Source organism: Pelodiscus sinensis, chromosome 8 (assembly GCF_049634645.1).
Source record: "Pelodiscus sinensis isolate JC-2024 chromosome 8, ASM4963464v1, whole genome shotgun sequence".
Lineage (NCBI taxonomy): Eukaryota > Metazoa > Chordata > Testudines > Trionychidae > Pelodiscus > Pelodiscus sinensis.
Genome location: NC_134718.1, coordinates 11,663,011 through 11,684,068, shown reverse-complemented (window position 1 = coordinate 11,684,068; position 21,058 = coordinate 11,663,011). Strand labels below are relative to the sequence as shown.

The 21,058-nt window shown below is 46.3% G+C and overlaps 1 long non-coding RNA gene across 1 annotated transcript in view; it reads right to left on the bottom strand.

Moving 5' to 3' along the window:
- Nucleotides 1-1,530: 1,530 nt before the first annotated feature.
- Nucleotides 1,531-21,058, bottom strand: part of LOC112544319 (uncharacterized) — a 142,914-nt gene continuing 123,386 nt past the window's right edge. Inside the window, exons 3-4 of the long non-coding RNA XR_012905555.1 lie at nucleotides 2,211-2,306; nucleotides 1,531-1,676 (exon numbers count right to left, since the gene is read on the bottom strand). This is a non-coding gene — a long non-coding RNA (uncharacterized LOC112544319). The remainder of the gene's footprint in view (nucleotides 1,677-2,210; nucleotides 2,307-21,058) is intronic.

The following is a 21,058-nucleotide window of genomic DNA, read 5'->3' as shown; positions in this document are numbered from 1 at the left end:
GCAGAGAGGGGATGCACAGGCTGCACATGGAATCCCAATGTGCCGCATGTAGCCCGTGGGCCACAGGTTGCCCACCATTTACCTAATGTCTTGTGGTTAAGGCACTGGGCAAGGACTAAGGAGAGTTGGAGTCACTCTCAGCTCTACTGTAGTCTTCAAAGAGTGACCTTGGGCAAGCCAATCTCTGTGTCTCAGTCTCCTAGCTACAAAGTGTAGAAAGAAAATAATTCCTTTCTCCTATTACTGCATGGTCAGATCAGGACAAGAACTATCTTTCTCTGTGTTTTTTCCACAGTGCTTAGCACAATGTGGCCTTGGTTTCAGCTAGGACCTCTACATGCAACCGTGGAAACAGAGGTGCAACGGAGGGAAGAAAAATGGCGCCCACTCAGCTGTTTGCAAAACCTGGAAACGTGAAGGGGATACTCCCCTGCGTGTTGTACTTCTTTTGTCCATTTGTTTTCTTCCAGGGCCTCCGTTTACTTCCAGCTGTCTAGCTGTTGTTTGGAAAGAGTCATTTTTTATACTGGGAATGCAGTATTTTAATAATGTGTTAAGTGAGATTTGGAGTATCATTAAATCTGTTAGTGGCAACATTGTTTCTTCATGTGTTTATACTTTGGCCAGAAGCTGGGAGTGATTAGTGTTGCAGTCAGGTCTCTTGTTACTCAAGATGAGCCTAACTAAACAGGGTTTGCAGAATCCTTTGCTCTGATTTTTTGTCTAAGGGTGTGTCTACATTGTAGCTGGAAAGATGAGTCCTGTCATGGACAGACAGGCACTCATGAGCCCTCCTTAGGCTAGTATGCTAAAAATAGCATGTGGCTAAGATGGTATCAGAAATGGCTCAGGCTAGCCACCCAATTATCTACTGAGGAGCTTGGATGGGATTGTTCTTGGTAGTTAGCCAAAGTCACTGCAGCCACATTGCTCTGTTTTGCATACTAGCTCACGCAGAGCTAACCTGTGTCTGTCTACTCACCCTCCAATGCATGGTTCCCACTGCTATGTCGATACACCTTGAGATTGAAGAGAATTTCCTTTGGATCCTCATGCTAGAATGTCCCAATAAGGGTACTGCTCCCTAGTGATACATTTCATCTTGCTCCCAGAAGGAGTGAAAACCCTTTGTAGTGAATCTGCTGGCCTTGGCAGAATTTAGTGGAAATATCTGGTGTTTGCACATGGCAGATCAGAGTTGCTATTAATCTGTGATGCTTCTGGTTTAGTTTGAAAGGGCTTTGTGATCATTTATTCCAGTTGCACAGCTCACTTTGGAGGCAACCAGCCTTTCAGGGCCTGACAGGATAGCCACTAAAAGACAACAGGTAGGGATCCTGTTGTCTCTGAATTAAGAACATACAGTACGCAAGGCCCTGATGAGTGCCCTGCAATGTCCTTCTGATGGTTGATGATAGAATGGCAGCCATAGAAATGGAAGGGACCAGGTTATGCTATTGATTGATTGTGGGTCAAATCCACCTGTACCACACCTCTATTATGGCTTTGTGGTCCAAGGATACTCACTCCCAGCTCCTCAGCTGTCACATTGTTTGGCAGAGACCTGCATGTCTCCTCCTCCTGTTTTTTCAGGTTGCACACTTCCTTGACTGCACTGTGAGTTCTCCAGCAAGTCAGACGGTCTAAGCAGGCCTCCTTTGCTTTCTCCTCAGAGGCTATAAACAGTGTTAATTGCCCACAGTTAAAAGTTATCATGCAGCCTTTGCTAAGCAAGTATATTTATTCCTAAAGTGAAAACATTACAGAGAATAAAAAACCCTATACACATGCTAATAAGTTTACCAGAGATCACACCCCCGCCCCCACAGACACACCAGCAAGTGCTCTGGTAGGATTCAGACTTTCATAGCCCAACAGGAGTTTTAATGTACTCACAAGTTCCTAGCAGCATTAGCTCAGAACAAGAACCCCTATGCATATGTTAGCCTTCTTTTAATGCAGCCTGCAGAGATCATTAATAGGTCACCAGCTAGACAAGAGTTCTCTCCTCTGGGTATCAGAGAGGCATCCATATTAGTCTTTAAGGTGCCATAGGACTTCTCATTGTTTTTGCGAATACAGACTAACAGATTTATTTGGGCATAAGTTTCCATGAGCAAGAACCCCTTTCATCAGATGCACCACCTCTGAGTGTAACTTTAAATTTACATTGCTCTTCTCCCCAGGCACATCCTAGGAAATCCATTTACCTTTGTTGGTCCTGAAAGTTCTTGTCTGGCACCTTGTTTAAATATCCTTCGATCCTTGTAGCACGTCCCTGGGTTTCCTCTGGCCATGTCTCCCATCTAGAGAAGTTACACACAATTTTACAAAAATACTTAAACTTTGCATTTCTAGTGCAATGGGATTCAAAGTCAATTAAGCCTCATTCATTAAGATCCCTCAAAGATACAGTAGGAAGTAGTCATACCTGTCACAAATACTTCGAAGAGTCCTGAGCAGCGAGACATGATTCTTTTATTGCTCTGTTAGCAAGTGCTGGCACTCTACAAAGAGCTGCAATTTAGCAACTCTAGTGTGGCTATTGTATTTCATCCTGAAGATGAAGGCAGATGTTCCCACCTGAGGTGAGGCTACTGTGACCTGGGACTAAAGAAGCCTGGAGAGAAATTGTAGGCTGGGGTTGCACGTAGAGTAAATTAGCTTCAAGTTAATATACTGGACTCCAGGAGGGTATTTGTTCTTTGCAGAAAGGCTACAGTTTGTAGGAGCTGGATGGGGATTCCACCAGATGCATAAGGCCATCAGGTTGACGTACACGGCTGCATCTCGTGGAACCGAGACAGCTTGCTTTTGCCTAAAACACACCGACTTACATTTGTCTTTCTCCCTGTGTTTCAACTCTGTACACCTGGGACAGTTGTTTCCAGACTTACTGCTCCCATATGCTTCAGGGCCTGAATTAGTACTTGGAACAGGGAGCCATTTTTACCATCATGGTAGAATATCCTGCTAAGTAGGGGGCTCTGTGGGATTTAGTCTTTATTTGGTGTGTCAGCCATTGGCCAGAGCTCAGGATGGTGCCTCAGATCCTCGACATTGCTCCCCTGATGGCAATGGAGCAATTCTGAGTAATGCCAATTCAGGATCTGACCCAGAATCAGGGGCACTGACAGCATCCAAGGGCCTCTGGGCAAGGGGCGTGTGTACGCGTGTGAGGGTGTGTATGAATTTGTGCTTCAGGAAGGGGCGGAGCCTTGGGCAGAGGGGGTGGAGCTGGAGCCAGCCAGCCCTTCCTGCCTCCCGGAGCGTGGCATGCCCTCTAGCCCGTAGTGCTGCCTGAAGCATGCATCTGATGGCAATTTCAAGGGCACAGGGTTCTGGCTGACACCACTGACACAATAGCAGCAGTAGCATCTGGTAGCTCAGGGCCCCCTTAGAATTGCCAGACCCTGGGGCAACTTCTCCCATTCCCCCCGGTCAGTGAGCCTGCCCAGAATCCACCACCTATGCTCTGGTCTAGCAGCTCCTCACCACCCCACATTCCTGCAGCATTAATGATCCTTTAGGAGGCACGCTGCTCAGACCATGGCAGTAAGAAACACTCAGCTGGAATGGGCAGAAAAGGGCAGAGGGCAACTGCAGAGCACAAAGATGACAACGTGAAATGGGGATGACCCGTGGGGCTGTTAGAATCCGAACCGCGAGCCCTGGGACAAAATGCAATCAGACAGAAAGTTCTTGGTTTCAGATGTAAAGGAAGCAAAAGAGGTGACAGGGCTCCCTTTAAACTGTCGTCATTAATTTAAGCCAAATGGAATTAAAAAAATAAACCAAACCAGCTGGATCTAGGAAGTGGCAACTGACCTCAGCACGGGCTGTTTTCCTTTCCTCTCTTAAACCCATTGTTTGCCAGCTTCCACTTAAAGCAAACCAGAGCTGCCAGGCTAATCACAACCAAAACCAGTGGGTTTACTCCCATCTATTATTTCTCCGCATGTTATTTGGCGTGCAGTAATATAAAGCAAGAGGCACAAGTTAAAATCTTTCCTCTCAATATATGAAAAAGGGCTGCAGTGTGTTGCTTATGTGGAAGGCCCAGCAAAATAATTTACACGGTACCTGGTACCCCACAGAAGCTCAAAGTGCTGTGCGTGCTGACAATGACCCTGCTGATTAAGGATGGGGGTCACTGAAGTCATTGTACCAGGGAAGCGGTGTTGTCTGGTGCATGGGGCAGGACTGTGATGCAGGAAACACAGGTTCCACTCAAACTGATGTGCTGAGTGAAGTTGAAGTTGCAACATCTGTGTCTCTTTTCCACCCTCCTACCACTTGTGTTGTCTAGTGAGAGTCTGAGCTCCTTGGAACAAAGACTATGCCTTCTTTTGTCCTTCTACAGTGCCTCGCACAGGGGGTCCCCACAGCTGCTGCTGAGGCCTCTGGGCACATCTGCAGTATAAATAAATACTAAACGCAAATGCAACATCCTTTGAGATGAAACATGGCAACCATACAGAAGTAGCCAGTGGCTTTCGGGAAGATGAAAATTGAGCACATATTCAACAAGGAAGTTGGGGGGTGGGACGTAGGCAGAACGCAATTGCCCAAACTGAAATCCGGTGTCCTGGCTAAATGCAACTTCCAACCTCTTGCAGAAAAAAACCCATAAGCCGTGGTTTTATGTCTCAGATTCATTAACACTGATGGTGACCACAGATAAAAGTCCAGCTCCTCAAAAGGGGTCAATCTCTTTGAACTCACTGGGAGTTTACTGCTTAAATATGAAGACCTGGGCCAAAGTCAAAAATAAATACAGGCAGTCCCCGGGTTACGTACAAGATAGGGACTGTAGGTTTGTACTTAAGTCGAATTTGTACTTAAGTCAGAACTGGCATCCAGATTCAGCCGCTGCTGAAACTGACCAGCGGCTGACTACAGGAAGCCCGAGGCAGAGTTTCTCTGCCCCGGGCTTCCTGGAATCAGCTGCTGATCAGTTTCAACAGCAGCTGAATCTGTACGCCTGGGACAGAGCAGCTGGGGCACTGCCAGGTAGGTCTCCGCAGCACCGCACCTCAGCGCTGCGGGGACCAACCCGGCAGCACCCCAGGTGCTCTACCCCAGGTGTCCCCAAGTCAGCTGCTGCTGAAACTGATCAGCAGCTGATTCCAGGATGCCCGGGGCAGAGAAACTCTGCCTCGGGCTTCCTGTAGTCAGCCGCTGGTCAGTTTCGGCAGCGACTGAATCTGGATGCCAGTTCCGACTTAAGTACAAATTCGACTTAAGTACAAACCTACAGTCCCTATCTTGTACGTAACCCGGGGACTGCCTGTATTAATTTTTGACTTTGGCCCAGATCTTCATATTTAAGCAGTAAACTCCCAGTGAGTTCAAAGAGATTAAGACCCCTTTTGAGAAGCTGGACTTTTATCTGGGCGCTTCCGCCGCCCGGGTCCTCCGCAGCTTTGCTCCGCATCTCCCTGGTCTGCTGGGCCCGCCCCCCCCCCACAGCAGACCAGGGAGACGCGGAGCAGCTTTTCTCGCCCCGGAGGACGAGGGCGGCGGGACCTTGGCGCGTCTGGGCGGTCCCGCTGGCCGCATCCTCCGGGGCGAGAAAAGCCCCGTTCGTAAGTGCGGATCCAACATAAGTCAGATCCGCATAACTCGGGGACTGCCTGTACATGTCATTCTTCATCAAGTCAGTAGCAGGGGCGGCCTGTCCATAAAGGCAAACTAGGCGGTTGCCTAGGGCGCCAAGTTAAATGGGGCACCAAAAGGCGGTGCAATATCATTGAGGGGTTTGGAGGTGGGAGTGCCGATTGCATGGTTTGCCTAGGGCGCCCGCCAGTTGCTGGCAGCTAGTCTAGGGCTGCCCCTGGTCAGTAGCATCAAGCCTACCTAACAGATTAACTAAACACCGGTGTGGCTGGTGAAGGTCATCTTCAACGACCTCGGATATTCAGTCAAAGGATACCGGATGGTCAATGCTTTTTCCACACTTCATACTCCAAAGCTTCTTTTCTCAAAGTCCCTAGTCTACCTGTGGGAAAGCCAAATTGTGTTTCTTCAGAAAGAAGGCCGTGATCAGCATCACTGCTGCTCATTCAACCTATTGAAGGGAACTCACTTGAGTGCTGAAAACTAAACATGATGAAGCCTTCTCTCAGAGGCTACCAAAGGGTGACTTACATTCACGTACTCATCCTTCTCTTGTGGGACTTCCAACATTCCCCAAATATAAGAACAGAGTGTAGGTGCAAGGAGTATTTATCCTGACCTGAGTGAGTGACTGGATGGTTCAAGAAATTACGAACATGCCACATCTCACTTCTAGGTTACAGCTCTCAGGGCTTCCCCTCGGGTGCTAAGTGACAGGGACTCCCCTGATAGCAATTTGACGGGAAGCAACAGTGTCATCTTGGCTGGACCGTGGAGAGACCGATTTTTAAAGCTGAGTGAATCCTTGTTATGAGTTCAGTGAAAACCCCTTTAATGGATGTGTCCGCGAGTCCCCCACTTAAGTTGGTTGTGGGAAGCTACGCCGAAAACACATCTAATAGCACTGTGTGAGAGGATTTAACAGGGCATCACAACTGTGGGTGTGTGCAGAGGGGAAAGATGCAGAACACACAGAAATTCAGAACAGACCGAGTGAGAAAGAGGCTGAAAGAACAGATGAAAGTTTGTGGCTGACCCTGAAAAAATCTGGGACGACATTTCTGGGAGGGAGGATCATCAGAGGTGCAGGCTGAGAAGATCGCTCTTAGTGCTCTGAGCAAAAAGGTGGTGTTTCGTTCCATTTGATTTCATCAGGTCTAGGACTTTGTATGTGCTTTGAACCAAGCTCCATCAGCAAAATACTTGTCACTTATTTCCGCTCCCAACTGGGAGAGCCACAGAGTTTGACTAGCTGCAAGGAATGAAAAGGGGCAACATTATACAGGCAACTACATAAGAGCGGCCATACTGGGTCAGATGAAAGACCCATCTAGCCCTGTCTGCTGACAGTGGCCAATGACAGATGCCCCAGAGGGAGTGAACAGAACGGAACAGGGAATCATCAAGTGATTCCTCTCCTGTCAACCATTTCCAGCCCTGAGAAACAGAGGCTAGGGGCACCATTCCTACCCATCCTGGCTAATGGCCTTTGATGGACATAACCTCCATGAATTTATCGAGTTCTTTCTTGAACCCTGTTAAAGTCCTAGTCTTATAACCTCCTCTGGCAAGGAGTTCCACAGGCTGACTGTGCGCTGTGTGAAGAAAAACTTCCTTTTGTTTGTTTTAAACCTTCTAAATATGCAGATAGTCCCATAGGAGGATTTTTAAGAAGTTAGGACTTTTAGGACCTAAGTATCTATCTGCATCTGTATCTATCTGCATATTTATCTTTCAGAATCTGAACCTGAGCATCCTTTGCGGAAGAATTAAAAACATTGTTAATACCCCTAGACTATCCCCTGACATGAAACATCTGTGGGTAAGTCACCTAAAAATCTGCTGGTTAGCAAAGGGTAGATCTGAGTGTAGGAAGTTATTCATGACCTCTTTTTAACCCTGTAAGACAACAGTGGCAGTGGTATTACTCCCTGATTGCAGACTCCGCTTCCTGCTGCAGAATGGGGCAGATTTCTTAGAGCTAAACATTTTCTAAGTTTAAACAAAACAAATTAACCCCCTGTCCCATTAATTCAAAATGGACTCCATGTACTGTCTGACTTCACATCATATGATGAACCTAGGGGTGTTTGCATCATCCTATTGACATACAATACAAGGATTGCTATTTGCTTCCTTCCACTGTGAGTGGGGGCAGCCATTTTTAATTGTTGCTATAATGACAAACAGGAGCACCGGGTCTATCACTAGATTAGCATCTTGAATGTATCGGCATTGAGCTTCTATTCCAAAGACCCCCCAAATGAAAGTAAGAGCTTTTCATTTTTGTGCTGCATATCTTGCCCTGATTCAATGTGCTTTTTTTCACAGCACCCAGCACTGCGAGGTAACCGTCCAGTCTTGAGGCGATTATGCTTCATGGCAGATCTTACCACAGCAGCTTAGGGTAAGGTCGTTGACACAAAGGGAAAGACAGAAATTATGGCATGTCAGTGCATTTGTGCTTAAGTCCTATGATTGAGGAGGACCACTATTTCTCATTTCATAGCATCTGTGGGCCCTAGCCAAAGCTGTACGCACACACGGCGAAGAGAGTCCTTACTCCCAAACATTTTACAAGCTAAATAGTAAAAGGCTTCTCCCTATTTTAGAGAGACAGGCCTAAGGCAGAGAAGGTTGAAGTAATTTGCTAAGGAGGGCATAGAAAATCCAAGAGAGGCAGGAACTGAACCCTGTGATCACCAGTCTCACAAAATTCTCTCCCCCTCTAAGTGGGTCCTACTTACTTTTTTTTATACTTATCCTTCAGTATTTTAAGTTTTAGAATACCACAACTACACCCGGTGATGAGTTAATTTTGTAACACGGGATTTTAAAAAGGGCTGTTAATATAATCACATTTATTTATATATTGGCAAGTTACTGAGTTTTCTTCCTTTCTACCAAATTCAAGAAGTCAACTCCTCTGCCTCCCCCATTTTACCAGAGAGAGTGGGACCATAGTAGGACACTCACTAAAAGCTGGGTGGTTTTGCTGCCCACTGGCTAAGCTATCGTATCCACAGCCTTTTGCGCACAAACTGAAACCCTGAAGGTAGAGAGTGAGTGGCCTAATTCAATCCATAGCAGGATGTAGGAGGATGGAATGACTCAGAAGAAACAAGAAAAATCTCTTACCAAAGCTACAGCCAGCAAAATCTCCTCCCCTCCCTCCACACTATGAATACTAGCTAAACAAGAAAGCAGTTTAAGTTATAAACTTAAAAACTCCCTACCTTGAGACTGAACCTAGATTAGCAGCTGCAGACAAACACACCTACCTGGCCCAAAATGGGCTTTTTAAAGCAACCAATTCCCAGTCCATCTCCTATGCACCTGTGCAGGCCAGGAAGCAGCTAAACTGGGATTAACCCCTTGTATGTTGGTCATGCCCCTGCACCCTGTCACATAGACGTGAATCAGAGCAGCAGATTGTGTCAGGACGGCGACCCTCTTTCTTCTCACTGCAGCTGATGAAAGGGCAGCACAAGAAGCAGCTGTTCACGCTTTGTGCAGAGATAGGAGTAACATGTCCACACAAACTAACTGGGCTATCCCTATGCTGTGAGCTAGTGGTGTAGTTCTCCTGTTTGTGCACGCTTACTTGTGCTAGCTTAATGAGAGCTATCACACGCACACATAGTAGTGTTGCTGCGGAAGCATGGGTAACGCTAGCTTAGCCTCGAACAAGTACAAACACGCCTGAACCCTGTGGATACACGTATCTCTGCTGCTGTGACCCATGCTACCCTGCTATTTTTATTCACGCCAGCCTGATGATAACTAGCGTCTGTAAAAGAGCAGGGGAATCATACCCCTAGCTTGTAGCATCCATGTAGACACAGAATTGTCTCAGTCCTGGTTTCTCTCTCCGGCGTCCGTTACCTTTCATTCCTGTGTAGCTCTTCACTTGCAGGATCTGGCAGTCGACATGCCAACACAGAGTGAAAAATGGTTCTTTGTGAAGGCAAGCAGCCACAAAGTGCTGAAAATTTTGCAACAGCTCCTGTATGCTTGAGATTTCTGGACCCATTCTGGAAAGCCAAATTCAGCCGTTGTGGTTATAGGTCACTTCACTGGAGTCATGGCTGGGTAGGATTCAAAATTTTGATTACCGAAAAATCGCGAGTATAACGCGTACATTCCCCCCCCCTGGTTTTTTAGGCTCAAAGCTGGGGTGCACATTATACATAGGAGCCATTTTTTTTAAGTTTTAAAATCCTCCTCCCCTCTTCACAGAAACTTTCCCACTGCAGTATAGCGTGGGGGCCGCCGCCCTGCCAGGCTCCCGGACAAGGCGAGGAGCCAGCGGCGCAACCAGGCTGCAGAGCCCTGGCTTGCTGCCTGCCTGGTGCTCCTTCAGGCTGCACTTGGAGGTCCTCGGGGGCCCCCGCGGCAGGTGCAAGTTCGGCGCAGTGTGCGGCTAGCTGTACGCTGCGTGCGCATTTTCCAGGCAAGCCGGCAGGTAGGAGCGGCATGTCCTGCCCTCCCGCTCTCCTGTACAATGTTCTCCTGTACAATGGGGTGCACATTCTACATAGAAGTTCAGTTTTTTTCAATATGCTAAGATTCTAAAGTCAGGGTACACATTATATATAGGTGCGCATTATATTGACGATTTTACGGTAGTTCAGATAACCAGCCCAACTTCTGGATGCTGGAACCAAAACCAAATTCAAAATCTTCTGGGATCTATAATATTTTCCCTTTGCCCTGTAGCCAACGTATGAATTTTCATGTGAATTTCAACTATTGGTCTAATTCCGGACAGCCGCCATTTCACAAGTAGTTCAGATATTCTTTGTTTGGATTTATTTAGAGATAATCCCTAACAAAGAGATCCAAGGAAGATCTTTGTGGCAAGGTGAGAGTCAGAGATGGAGCTGAACTTTGTGCCTCGCATCTATCTTTAGAGTCACGAAAGGAGTTATAATCAGAAAGTGCTAGGACCCTAAACACCATTCTAAAAATGTCCTGCTGACAGGCAGGTGAGATCTAGATTTCAGAAGCAAGGAACAGATTCTGCACTGGTGCAAATCAAAGAGACGGTTCCATTTTACACCAGCTGAGACTCTGGCATGATGAGCATCAATTAGTTTACACCCCTTACTTGATGGGTGTAAGTATATTTGACCCTCTATATTTAATATCAGGATTAAAGAAGTTCTGAGCAACTGCAACTCTTATCTCAGTGTTCAGCACACAGCTCTAGAAGTCACATTTCACAAACACAGACCAGAAATGTCACTGACTCACTCATGTGCAGGATTCCTGGATCAGTAAACCACCTCGTACTGGAACACGCGCGTACATGCCTGTGTGCATGTGAGCAGGAGGAAGGGAGCGTGCATCACCAGCTTCTAAATATACCTGACACGCTATTGTGTGATTGCAATTTCCTGTGAGATTTAAGGAACCGAGTCCCACGGGCCAGTGCTGGATACAGCTATGTGGTTTGCTGGATTTAGACAGGCTGGATATCAGTCAGCAGACTGAAGGCTGTCAGCCGGGTGGGAGTCTGGAGCAGGAGGAGTGTTCTCCTAGGGAAGAGATAAGAGCAATCAAGCTGTTCTGCTCTTGTTGTTCTGTGATTCAATGGTCAGGAGCTATTTCCATTCCTGAAAGGTTCAGGTCAGAGAAAAGCCTCTGGCACTATTAGACTGTGACTTCATGACAGATTCGGCCAAAGTCCTTCGCTTCAGATGGGTTTGAATTGAAACAGTCTGGCAAAGGAAAAACATCAAGTCAGAATTCAATAAAAGGACAAATGTGAATCGCCCCCGCCGGTTTTTAACGAATGCATAGTCATTGGGTGACTAGGCTCTCTCACTTTTCTTGCGTCGTTAACTGAGGGGAGAGCTAAAAAACTGTCCCCACAGAAATTGTATTCATGTGTTTTATTATATGCCCTAGCACGGGCACCACTTTAGTTTAATGGTGTGTTGGATGATAGTACAAATTTATAGCCAAAGGTTTACATCACAGACAGCTGGAATGAATAACAATAAATTAATTTAAAGTGCTACAAAAGTGCTCCCCATAGTATATGGTGCTTATGTGCTCAAGGCTAATAATTTATAAATGCACGTCTTTTATAATCCTGATCTAAAGTCTTGAAAGCAGCTAGTTAAAAAGCAGTCACATGACATAAATTATTTTTATTAATATTTCTAAGGCATGATGAGGGTGGGCACCATGCTCATTAGCAAAAGATGGCTTTCATTTATGACCCAAGCACAATGAAGTCAACAGCCAAGCACAGACACCCAGTCACAGCACTGACACAATCACCATTATGGAACTGGGGATGTAATAAGCCTATATTTTCCCACATGCTCTGTATGTTTGCAATCATCTTGGATACCACACCACCTCTTTCCTTGTCTTGTGCTCCCTTTCCTTCTGCTGAAGTATCATGTACTCACATGGCCCCAAAAATAAAAGTACATGCTACCTAAGGTAACCCAGAAACAGTAATGATCTGCAGTGTAATATTACCCATATATACTCGATCATAAGCCTAATTTTTATGGTAAAAAACGACGCAGTAAAAAGTGGGGGTTGCTTTATGTCAATGCATTTTATCAATTTTTTTTAACTTGGGGTAGGGGTTGGCAGACTTCAGTTCCCAGCCCAGCAGGGCAAACAGCGGGCGCTGGGCCCCTCTGCTCTCAGTGACTGCTGGTGGCCACCACAGCAGATCAACAAAAGTGGTGGGAAATGGTGGCCAATGCGTCCATTGGCCCGTGCTGCTTCCTGCGGCTCCCATTGGCTGGGAACGGCGAACAGCAGCCAATGGGAGCTGAGAGGCTCCGTGCCTGCAGATGTTCCAGGTGAACAAAACGTTCCAATGTGCCAGCTGTTTATGCTGAGGAGCTGAAACTGGAAGTTTGCAAGCCACGGATAGAGAGTTGGCTTATGAACAGGTCGTTGTGATTTTTACCATTTTTTTTAACTCGCAGGGGAGGTGGGTCTGCTAATGAACAAATGGGCTTATGATCGAGGATATATGGTAATTTTGTCAACACAGGCTGAACATCAATAGTGCCTAATGGAGATGGGTGACCATTCAGTCCATTCATGGTAGCGATGTTAACTTAAACACTGATCTAAAAATAACACTCATACACCAGGTAAGCAAATCCATGTCTTGACTGAGAAAAACTATTTTCAGGTGTTTTGACATGCTGTGAGAGGACACCACCACTTCTGGAGTGATGTCAGACAATGAGAGAAAAGTCTTGCCGACAGGCAAACAAATATTTTCAGGAAAAAATGGAAGGACTGAAGCCAAGGCAGGAGTTAGCACTTTTTTTGTGGGCGTGGTGGAGGTGTGGTATTTTTCTGAAGTAACCAAATACCCATGGAAGTCTTTCTGTGGCTTCTCCAGTGAAAGAGATTATGGGCTAATGCTTACCATTGCAAAAGAGCAGCTAATTGAGGGCCAGATTCTGCTCCCTTTGCTGACTCACAACAGCACATTATTGCACAACCTACTTCTCTAATGTACCTCACTTTGGGATTAACAGAGGTGATGCCCCTAAACTGGGGTGATGAGGAGGGAGACATGAGGGGTCACATGCACCCACATGCCATGGGTGGGAGGGACAAGAGGCCAGCCAGCAGCCAGAGTGGGAACTGGGTTGGAGGAGGAAGCCTATGTTTGCAGGAGGGATTTAGCCCCAGTGTAGCAAGATGGCTCCAGCTACTTAGCTCTCTCAGCTGTGCCACTCCCTAGCACTCCCTGGCAGAAAAAAAGGAGTAATGTGGTTGAGGGAGCTAAGCAGCTGGGGCTGCCTTGCTGTGCTCCCCTCACCCCAACCCTGCCACCGCCAGTGGGTGCACGAGTGTGGGGAGCACACAAATATTTGCAGGAAAAAACCGAGGGACTGGTTCCCTGGGCTGCCTCAGTTGGGCGAAAAGGCAGGAGTGGAGCAATGGCGGGGAAGGGACAGGGAGAGGGTGGAGCAATGGTGAGGAGGGGGCAAAGCAGGGGTAGCGATAGGCAAGGCCTGGGGAGTAGGAGGGTTGTCCCACACTTCCCTATGCTGTGGGGGGGGGGGGGGTGTCAAGTGGCTGGTGGCCCTTGGATTGCCCCAAACCAGTCACCTCTGATCTCAAAACTACCTTCATTCCACACATATTTGCCATTCCCTCACTCCTCCTAGGGAAAATCATTTTTATGTAAAATGTAAAGTCATGAAACAGGTTGGAGTCATTGCGAGGGATGTAAAATGTGTTTATTAATGTAAACATTCACATGTGGGGGGCAGGCGGCTCCCTGGGGGCAGGCGCATGGGGAGCTGGCTTTTAAGATGGCCCCCCGCAAGCACCAGACCCACCTGCCCCTCAGCATTGCTGCGTCTCACACAGAGGCAGCATCATGGGGTGGGGAGAGGGGGACTGTTGGTAACAGTGCATGTTAACCAAAGAGCCCAGGCACATCGTTTAACCGTGTAAACGGTTACACATTCACATCTCAAGCACAGGCACCAATAGAAGGCATCTGTGGTGAATTATTTTTGCGTCCTTCATGTTGGGCCTTTGCCACAAAGTAGGACAGCCATTTGGGTCCTGGCAGGTGGAGCTGTAGGCTTCCAAAAGCAGCTTCAGGGGTGCTGCTGGGGGAGAAAAGTGCTACACGATGTGCACCGGCAGATATGTTGACTCCTCCACTCTCCTCTGGAAGAAAGATAGTGTTCTGTTTTCTTCATCGAACCCTGAACTTTGGAACCCAGAGCCTCTATTTATTTCACAAAGCTCTGCAAGATCTTGTCTCTTTTTACAAAAGTGACACCTGCTTTCTTTAACAATGCATCGTAACACAAGATGTTTCCCCCCGCCGCAGACTGGCATTGGTATAGTCTGAACTCTTACCTCTGGCAAGCCCACTCCAATACAGAGGCCAGTAGGAATGAATCAAAATCATGTACTTAGCAGCTAACTACTTGAAAAGCATGAATGGTCAGATAAAAGCACCAATTAAGGTAAAAACTAAATAAAGGGAGACAGAGAGAAACAGATGAAACATTGCAAAAGGCTCGGGTTACACTACCTAAAGAGGTTCAGATTGGAAAACGAGCGAATTCTGCATGGAATAAACAGCTGATGTGTTTATGTGCAGCACTGAACTGATAAAAGGATTCAGGGAATTGTTGTGAGGAACTAACTGTACTTTTGGAGCGTCTGTGGCCCTGGGGCATATCACTCGTCAGTCACTGCCCTTAGATGATAAATAAGCACTTCTGAGGGTGTCTTATGGGGATGTAAATTCCTGATGAATTAGTTAGCTGGTTAAACATTATGGTTAACCAGTTAAGGGACTGAAGGGGTCATGGGCAGGGGGTCCCGCTCCAACTCAGATGGAGCAGCCCCAGCCGGCAGGGAATCCAAGCCTGCCGTGGACAGAGGCTACTCTGGATGACTGGAGAAGCCTCTGTTGGCGGCAGAGCCCCAATGGGGCTGGAGCAGCCCCCTGCCTGTGGCAGGCAGAGAGCTGCTCCAGCCCCTACCAGTTAATGGTTAACGAGAACCAGTAAGCATCACCCATAATTCACAGGAGATAACTGGTTAACCTTTCACTTCCCTAGTGTCTTATCACCTTTCACTTCCCTAGTGATCAGAGCAAACCAAACCCAATATTATGCAGTCTTCCATGAGCAGCTGGTGAAGGTAGGGCTGGGGGAGACAAGTCCTGAAACCTGCCCCTAGCCTCGCCCTTTCTGGCCAGGCCATGCTCCATCATGGGGCAGAAGAAGGGTGCATGGACTAAGCCCTCGCCAGCTCTGGAGCACAAGGAAGGCAGCTGGCGCGTGGCCTGAGCCTCCTTGGCCCCAGATCATGGGGAGGGTGGATGCTAGGGGCAGCAACACTCTGTCTCCAGAATGCCTAGAGTGTGGGCGGGGTCAGGCTGACCCTCCTAGCATAACAGCTGCCCGTGCAGTGTCTAGAACAACGGGACAGTACCAATGCTGCTCTGCGCTGAATTTGCCTGGGTTTGTTTAGTTTGCATAAGAGAAGAGTGAGGGGGAATTTGATAGCAGCCTGCAACTTCCTGAAGGGAGGTTCCAAAGAGGATGGAGAGAGGCTCTTCACAGTAGTGATGGGTGGCAGAACAAGGAGCAATGGTCTCAAGTTATAACAGGGGAAATCTAGGTTGGATATTAGGAAAAACTAGTTCACTAGGTGGGTGGTGAAGCACCGGAATGGGTTCCCTTGGGAGGTGGAGGACTTTCCATTCCTACAGGTTTTAAAGTCTTGGCTTGACAAAGACCTGTCTGGACTGATTTAGTTGAGATTGGTCCTGATTTGGGCAGGGGGGTTGGACTTGATGACCTCCTGAGGTCTCTTCGATACCTGTATTTGAGTCCTTGCTCAATGAGAATTTTGGGTGGTCTTGCCTTGACAGTAATAGTGACATGTTTGCTCTCAATAATTCCTGCTTGTATGGGATGGGGAGAAAAGACAAAAAGAGCAGAGCGCACTCAGATCGGTCATGGCTTTTTTTTAAAGCTAGAAACTATTTGCAATACTGAAGCACCATGAAGCATTAGCCCTTTGTCACTAACTACAACGTTGAAGGAAAAACTCCCTGATGAGCAGATGTTTTGCAAGCAGCTCAGCTGGGCAATATGAGAGCAGAGCTGGTATGTGGGTGTGAACAGAGGAAGGATATGCAAGAGAAAGGGAATCACGTGAAAGCAAAAGTGAGCCACAGTGATTTTTGTATGCGTGTCTAAACAAGAGAAGGTAAGAGAAAGAGAGAGAGAAAGAAAGAGCAGGTGAAAAGAGGTGGACGGAATGACCAGCTAATAGAATGACCAGATTGGCAGCAATGCAACGTAAGAAAACTAGACAGCAGGGAAATCAGTTAAAGCCATATTGATTTGCTTTAGAGGTGGGAACAAGCAGATGCACTTAGCTGCCATGGAATGGCTTTTGCAGGAGCTACAGCCTCTTGCTGTTTTTGTTTTTTAATGACTTTCATTTCACTGAAAGACCACGAAGTAAAAACAAACCAGCTAACATGCTGCATGTCTCCCCCTGCCCTTTAATAATCAAAGCATCCCCAGAAAAGGAAAGTGTATTCAGAAAGCCCACGGTGCCCGCAGGCAACAGAGGAACGAAAGACAGATGGAGAGAGCAAGAAGGGGAGAGTCAATATCGATGACTCCCACGTAGGTCCCTTAGCACTGGTGTCACAATACACTGAAGAGCATTAAGCACCTCGAAAAGAGGTACACGTCAAATCCAAGCTTTTGCTAAGAGAGGTCTTCGAATAGGAAATACTCAGCTTCATTTCTTCATCGGTGCCTATGGCAGGCTACAAAGAAGGGTCCCTAAATCATGCATTACTGTTTGATACTTCAGCCCAGGCCTCTGCTGGATGCAAAAATTAATTAGTTGACCACATTTCAGCTACACTGGAGTCATGCCCGATTTACGCGGGTGTAGCAGAGTGCCAAATTAGCTTCACTTTGTTGACTTTCAGCATGTATTTGTAACACAGCTGTAGTTTGATGAAGAAAAGGAGCACGTGCCTACATGGGGGTGAAAGCAGATTCTTTCTTTACTGCAACTGTGGGGATGCAGACCCGCAAAGCACGTCACCAAGTGTGGATATTGATGCATCGGAGCTACCCCATGCAAGTCTCTAAGCCCCTAAAACTTTGCCGAACTGTGGCTTTGGTATTTCCACAATTTTGAGTCTAGAAAAAAACCTCTGTCCTAATCTTTATCCTCCCAGTGATGCACGGCAGAACTGCTATTATCCCCATTTCACAGGGGGAGAACTGGAGCACAGAAAAACTAAGTGACTTGCCCAAGATGTATCTGTCATGGATCCAGGTCTCCCACGTCTCAGGCTAGAGTTCTAAAAACTGAACCGTCCTTCCCTCTTCAGGTTACAGCTGTCCTTGAATGTAACCTCCAGGCAAAGGGAACATAGGCATGATCTAGGGCTCTCAGTAGTTCGCTAATTCCTGAATTTCTGTTCAGCACAGTCTTCTTTGTGTGAATTTTGAGTCAGATTTGGAGCTGGTCAAAAACTTTCCACCAACACATTTTTTTTTCTACAGAAAAAGATCTTTCAAATCAATAGAAAATATGTGAAAAAAACTTCCATTTTCACCTCTTCCACAATTTTTTATTGAAAAACCCAGAAGACTTCCCTCCCCCCATTCAGGTTGTTAGTTTTTTGATGAAAACCTCTATTCCCTCACACACACAAAATTGAAGAAAATGAAAACAAAATTCCATTAACTTTTGGCTGTTAAAAAAAAAAAAGATTTCCAATCAACATTAATCAGATTTTCTTCTTGGTTACTTTGGGAGGTGTAAATCTGGAGTAATTCCATTGGCATCAGTGATGGTACTCCAGATTTATAGTGATGTGAATGAGATTAGAATCCAGCACCACATGTTTGGTTCTTGTGATACTGTGCGCATCTACACTGCACACATATTTCAGAATAAGCCAGCCTTAGCTCCTTGACCTTCATGTGCACCTGCTCCTGAGTGCGCATGTTGCCCTTGGTGGCCAGGTTGTCAGCCATCCATCCATAGAGGTCCTCATTCCTGCACCTGGTGCAGAGATCCTTGAGATTTGCCTCTTTTCCCCAAACCTCAATGAGGTCCAGGATCTCCGCACCAGACCATGAAGGCGCACGCCTCTTCTGTCCTCGGGCATGGTCATGAGAGCAGGCTGCTGGCTCCCTAGGAGAAGAGGAGGGCTCATTAGGAGCAACAGGGGCTAGGCTGCTAGCTGCTGTGTGGCTCAGGGCTGTCAGGGCCTGCCGCGAGCCGCAAGCCCTTTCCCCAGCAGCTGCAGCTTTAAGGGCTGCAGGGGAAGCAGGACTACAGAGTCATGATGAGTGGGGCTAGGATGGCCAGCAGGGCACCTGTGGGAAGGGCTGGAGGCCTTTTATGTTGAAATAACTCCATCTGCCCTGTCTACACACACCCTATTGCAAAATAGCTATTGGGGAATAGATGTTATTCCTCGTACAATGAGCGTTACAGATTTTGGAATAAGATGCATGTTATTTTGAAATTATTTCCAAATAATGGGCTTGCTGGGTAGATGCTTGCAAAGTTATTTTGGAATAACGTCTGTGTAGACTGCTGTGTAGACATAGCTATTGAGAGCATACTGAAAATATCTTTTGGGCTGATGATGGAGGATGATGTTTACCTTGCAATGTCATGCATCAGTGTGTATCCTAGAGACCAATATTAAAAATTTTGTTGGGCCAGGGCCATCTCTCTTCCAGCCTCTCCTCCCTTTCGTATGATTAATAAAAACCACTTATATTTCAAAATACAGGACTATGTAGCACTTTAAAGACTAACAAGATGGTTTATTAGATGATGAGCTTTCGTGGGCCAGACCCACTTCCTCAGATCAAATAGTGGAAGAAAATAGTCACAGCCATATATACCAAAGGATACAATTAAAAAAAAGTGAACACATATGACAAGGACAAATCACATTTCAGAACAGAAGGGGGATGCGGGGGAGGGGGGGGGAAAGAAGGTGAATGCCTGTGAGTTGATATTAGAGGTGGGGAAGGGTAGATGTCTGTGAGTTAATAGTGTTAGAGGTGATAATTAGGGAAGCTATCTTTGTAATGGGTAATATAGCTGGAGTCTTTGTTCATGCCCCCGCGGAGAGTGTCGAATTTTAGCATGAATGCCAGTTCAGAGGATTCTCTTTCAAGTGCAGATTTGAATGTCTTCTGAAGTAGGATGCAGGTGAGTAGGTCATTGAGACAGTGTCCTTTTTGATTGAAATGGCAAGCAACTGTTTTTTCTTTGTGATCCTGTCTAATGTCTGTTTTGTGGGCATTGATTCTTTGGCGAAGTGTCTGAGACGTTTGTCCAATGTACATAGCAGACGGATACTTTCGGCACATGATAGCATAGATTATATTTCTGGAGGCGCAGGAATATGTATTCTTGATCTTATAACTCACTTGGGGTATGTCTACACTACCCCGCTAGTTCGAACTAGGAGGGTAATGTAGGCATACCGCACTTGCAAATGAAGCCCGGGATTTGAATTTCCCGGGCTTCATTTGCATAAGCGGGGAGCCGCCATTTTTAAAACCCCGCTGGTTCGAACCCCGTGCAGCGCGGCTACACGGGGCTCGAACTAGGTAGTTCGGACTAGGATTCCTATTCCGAACTACCGGTACACCTCGTGGAACTACCTAGTTCGAGCCCCGTGTAGCCGCGCTGCATGGGGTTCGAACCAGCGGGGTTTTAAAAATGGCAGCTCCCCGCTTATGCAAATGAAGCCCGGGAAATTCAAATCCCGGGCTTCATTTGCAAGTGCGGTATGCCTACATTACCCTCCTAGTTCGAACTAGGAGGGTAGTGTAGACATACCCTAGGTTAGGCCCAGTAATGGCGTCAGCAGAATGAATATGTGGACAAAGCTGGCAAGGGGGTTTGTTGCAAGGGAAAGTACCAGAGTTGGTATTAGTGTGGTATGTCCTGTGGTTGTTGGTAAGAATCATCTTGAGGTTAGGTGGTTGTCTATAGGAGACTATGGGTCTGTCTTATATTTCAGTATATTTCAGATACTGAATAGAGGACTCTCACAGTATAGGGATGATTTTCCCTCTTTCAGACAGCCATGAGCAACACACAGTGAACTCAAATAATATGTGCCCATGAGATGTACAGGAGGACAAAATAGACCTATGTCAAGTCTTTATATTAAAAATACCACTTCACTGTCTGGCATACAATTGCATTGGAGACCCCCCACATCTCTGAATGGAGAATTTAGGGTGTTAGTGTGCACATGTTGCTTTTTCATTTTAATTCACCCAGTTCAGGGGCCAAATTATTTTTTGCTAGAATTATCAATCAAAACCACTAGCAGAGTTGTCCCACTTTTGGCTGACTGGTATAAATGGGAGTTGGAATTCTTCAGATTGGCTGGTAGTGCTTTTTCATGTTGGAGGCCAGTTTTTTGGAATTAATAGAGAGCTAATTGTAGGCAATTCTATTTTCCAAGGCAAATAAATAATCTATGAAAAACTATGAAGACAAATTCATCCTTGATGTAATTTCATGGAACTAAGTGGAGTCAACTGCAGGTGGCTTAGGAGCAGGATTTATTACACAGACAACAACATAAATTGTATTAAATAAAAAAAGTAACCCATCAGGCCACAGGCAAGATAATTTAAACAATGCCAAAGTGTTTGTTGTGAGAAAATTCCTTCTTGCCCTGTTCCAGAGAACCCACAGAGGTTTATTTAAACTTTTTTTTCCAAACAGTTTAAATAAATTCTCCCCTGAGATCAAAATTCAGATTTTCCAGCAAAGCTTTTTTTATCATAATAAATTTTCATAAAATACATGATCGTAGGATTTGGGGTCACTTAGTGCAAAACTCCAAGCTGGATTTCTTTGAACTCTGAATTAT